This window comes from Pinus tabuliformis, chromosome 7 (genome assembly GCF_031772625.1).
Source record: "Pinus tabuliformis cultivar Carrire ecotype Pingquan chromosome 7, CPIR1, whole genome shotgun sequence".
NCBI classification, from domain to species: domain Eukaryota; kingdom Viridiplantae; phylum Streptophyta; class Pinopsida; order Pinales; family Pinaceae; genus Pinus; species Pinus tabuliformis.
Window position 1 is genome coordinate 136,071,428 of NC_142293.1, and position 4,740 is coordinate 136,076,167.

The 4,740-nt window shown below is 36.5% G+C and overlaps 1 pseudogene; it reads right to left on the minus strand.

Annotated features, from left to right (window-relative positions):
* Positions 1–212: 212 nt before the first annotated feature.
* Positions 213–2,297, minus strand: LOC149246118 (cytochrome P450 709B1-like; annotated as a pseudogene).
* Positions 2,298–4,740: the final 2,443 nt, after the last annotated feature.

Genomic DNA, 4,740 nt, shown 5'->3' on the forward strand with positions numbered 1-4,740 from the left:
TAAATAATAATAATAATTTAAAAACGTATACATATTTCATCAAATAACAATGGGAAAGGAAGAAATTACCCATCAAATAACCATGCAAATGGAAGAAAGGTAACAACACTAAGGTGATGTACTCCATATATGGGTACAGTTATGAAATGTTTGTTGAAGGATTGGTTTTCTACATAAGCATCTAGTGACACAACAAGAACAAATCATTTTGTTTACACTTCGATACGTTTGAATATAATCTGCATGCCATCCTGAGGTTGTAGTGTAACCATGGCGATGGGAGCATGCTTGTATGCCGATGAAAGAGTGAATGAGAATCTCTGTAAAATCATAGCTAATGCAGTCCTGGCCTCCAACAAGCCAAAATTTTGGCCTTCTTGGACCAATACCAAATGGTAAAAAGGCATTTGGGTAAGTGGCTGCCTTTGAAGGACCATCTGCAAATCTTTCGGGCTTAAACATGTTTGCATCTGGCCCTAGAACTTCTCACTGTGATGCAGTCCCAAATATGAGAAACTCAAGAGTGCGCCTTTTGGGAGTGAGAGCAGGCCGAGCTTCATCTCCTTGTTTGCTTCTCTCGTTATCGAATGCACAGGTGGATATAGCCGTAGAGATTCATTTATAACCATAGTCATCTGCCAGCTAGAAAAACCAGACAACCGTCACTAGGCTAGCTTAAATCAGAAATAATGATACCTGCAGAGTCGATCAAAGTTACCAAGCTCGCTTGGAAAATGATTCTACAACCCGGTAGGGTGAGATTTGACTTTGAATTTGGTAAAATACTATATTCTAATTAAATTTTGTTTGAAATTTGGTAGAAATTTCTGAGAATTAAAGTGTAAGTCCTTTAATTTACAAAGTTTCAAACTAATGGTCAAGGTTAAAAAGTTGAGTCCATTTATTTATTAAAATACATTTTATTTTAGTAAATCCGAAAGACACTTTTATCCATTGATGTTGGAAAAGTTTTAGCTTTCAAATGAAAACTGGCTATATATTATACAGATTTATACCAGAAAAATTATAGATTTTAAATCACAGCTGGCTATATAGTATAAAGATCTAAACCAAAAGTTCAATTTCGGGAAGGATGTAGATACTTTTGAGCTAGGGAACAAAGCAGACATGCTTCCTCTCCTTGGTTATGCACAAAAATGATTTCTGAAGTTTTGCTGATTGACAAAATGTAAAATGAAATGGAAAATTGTCCTTAATTGTCTTGCTTTATTGAGATGGGAAAATAAGAACTTGCCTTGGTATCAGTGACTAATATGTTTCCTATCCTTAAATAGGTATCAATGATGTCCTTAACTAGGTATCAATGACTAGTATGTTTCCTATCCTTAAATAGGACAAAAATGAAAAATAAAAAGAAAGATTCATTCAAAACTGAGAAAAGTGATGGAATACATACTGAATTCATACGGCTAAGCATGCTCGCATCTGGTACATCTGTGCCACAAATACGGTTAACTTATTTTCTTAATATTTCCTGCCAACCCAGGTTTTTTGCAAGCAAGAATACTATCTAAGTTAACAGATTGGAAGATGTCTCATGGCCTGCAAAGAAAAATAGTTGCATTCATCCATGATTTCATCCATACTTAACGTTAGATTTCTTTCTATGCCACCCAATTCATCATGATTCCAAGAAGGTCATTTCCATAGTCAACCTGACTCGTTGCTGTTGTTCTGGGCTCCAACCTTCTTTGAATTATAGAACTTAGGATTTCTTTAATCCTTCTATCAATCTGCCATGCATACCTGTTCTTGCTTGTAGGAATATATCTGAAAAACCCACTGAATGTCAGTCCACAATCCTTAATTATAAGTACTAAGAAGCATTATACTTGTGCGAAATCTCTATGAACTATGTATACCACTTGGTGGAGCTTTATGCGAAAATAAGAAATCTAAGGATTATGGCATTGACACATAAAAGCGTAGCACCCAGAGAATGTTAAAAGAAGACATAAACAAAAGTACACATGGACTTGCAATCACATGCAAAACTATATAATTCAAATATAAATACACTGTAATTGCTGACTTCCTGGGATGAAGATAAAACGTTCAGGTTCAAAAGCCATTTCTTTTAATTCTCTCTGCAATTCAAATACTTCTCTTCCTTCATTGAAACTACTACCGAACGTAGTATGGGATATGATGTCTGCTGTTAATGCCATAAATTCTTTATTAACATCAATTTCTTTGCCATGAGAGTCTACCTGAGCCACCATCTCTTGCCAATTCTCGAGCATGGTTGAAGTGCAACCAGCGATTCTATTCACCATTGTCTATCATTCATTGTTAAGTTTTTATATTTTTAATACTTTTATATTTTATCTTTTTAATTGATTCTCAAGGGAATCTTTTTAGCATATGCTTCATCTGAATGCCTAGATTGATTCTCAATACTTATCAACAGAGTTTGTTAGGTTGCATTGAGCGTGATTTTCTTTAATTTTTAGTGTATTATAGACTTTGTTAGAATGTTTTTTTTTTTCTGAATAAAGACTATTTCTATTAAAAAAAGATAAAAATATTTACAGAGAGGTCTAGACCTTTGAGGGGCAGAAGCGAGCCCTCCACCAAAGAAGCTTATACATATAGCTTTCTTCAATCACCTTACATAATTGGGAGACTTTGAAGCGAGAATTGAAGAATGCTAGAAGACAAAAAGCTAAGCAGACCTATAGTTGACATAACAGCTTCAGCCTCAGCTCTTCGTTTGCTGAGATACAATCTTTTGAAGCCACCATTACAAACGAATCAAAAACCAGGCTAGCTAGGCCATAAATGTTTCTGAACTGAAAACTATAGCGATTCTTACTTATACCAAAAGCAATGCCAGAGGCATGATCAGATATAACAAAAACCATAGATGCATAACCTAAGAACGAGAGATCATAGACTAGAATGGTGACAAAGCCTTTGAACCTGAATTCTTTAATCATGAGTATGAGAGTTGGTCGTGTCCTTATTTACCTGGCTAGGAGAGCCAATCCATGTGACCATTTTGTTATCTTCTGCTTCCAGAATACCGCCAATTTACCTGGCTAGGAGAGCCAATCCATGTGACCATTTTGTTATCTTCTGCTTCCAGAATACCGCCATCTCGAGGATTACTAGATTCAGAATGCTTCCTTTAAAATGCACTCATTCACAAGCAAGAACTTGATCCTGTGAAGACGCTGCCTGGGGTTGAAGAGCTTCCGGGAATCCATCCTCGTTCTTCATATTGTCAGCATTGAGCACTACCCCCAGCAATCTCACCCTGAAATTCGCTTGCATTCTGAAACTCAGACTGAGACATGGAAATGTTGTCCGAACTGCTTGGTGTATCTTCCTCCTCCGTAAAAATTACAGTAATATTGGCAGAAATCAAAGGCTTAATGAGCCTGCTCGTGAACTTAAAACTTGTGGTTTGAAAGGAACTGTTCAGAGAGGGCCGAGAATGATCAGAAGGCGGGGAGGATAGAGAGGCAACGCTTAATGAGCCTGCTCGTGAACTTAAAACTGGTGGTTTGAAAGGAACTGTTCAGAGAGGGCCAAGAATGATTAGAAGGCGGGGAGGACACAGAGGCAGAGGCTAAAGGAGTGATGTTCTGAGGAGCAGAACCACCACAACCATGTGAGACTCCGCGATTGCGAGTATTACCACCATGATGTGGGACTCCGCGATGTCGAGCCATGGCTTGATGAAAAGGGAGCTTAGGCAGGGAAGATGACCAGAGCTGGAGGGGAGAGGACCAGGCATAGGCTGAACAAACCAAACTGAAGAACCAGAGGAGCTTCGAGACAACCTGAACAGAGTAGGGGTACAAAAAAAATAACGAGCAAAGGAAGAAGGAGCTTCGAATGTCACTTGCAGAAACGAGAGAGCGGGCCATGGTTAAATCACCTTGCCGAATTTCTCGAGCCGGATGCGCATTGAATGACATTAACAGAGCCATAATGGTGCACCTTTCAACTTTCATATCAGATGCTACGAGAATGTGTAAGGTGCGTCCACCGTCCAGGTGCCATGACAGCTACCGTCTCTACATGCATCTCATTAATTCCTATTAATAACACCCGCATGTGGGTGACTTTGTTAGGTTGTTTGTTAAGTTTTTTTTTTTAATACTTTTTTATTTTTATTTTGAGTTTGTTAGGTTTTCACTTTTATTTGTTTTTATTTGAATACTTATCAATAGAGTTTGTTAGGTTGCATTGAGAGTGACTTTTATTTTTATTTTTAGTGTGTTACAAAGTTTGTTAGATTGTTTGTTAAGTTTTTATTTTTTTATTTTTTTAATGCTTTTTTATTTTATTTTTTTAATTGATTCTCAAAGAAATCTTCTTAGCATATGCTTCATCTTAGTGCCTAGATTGATTCTTATCAACAGAGTTTGCTAGGTTTCATTGAGAGTGGCTTTTTATTTTTATTTTTAGTGTGTTACAGAGTTTTTTAAGTTTTTATTTTTTTAATACTTTTTAATTTTATTTTTTTAATTGATTCTCAAGGGAATCTTCTCAACATATGCTTCATCTAAATGCCTAGATTGATTCAATTGATTCTCAAAATATGCTCAGCATATATGCTTCATGTGAATGCCTAGATTGATTCTCAAAATATGCTCAACATGTGCTTCATTTGAATGCTTGAGTTTGTTAGGTTTCTATTTTTATTTTTTTAATTGAGAGCTTAGATTGATTCTCAAGGGAATATGCTCAACGCCTATAGAGTGTTAG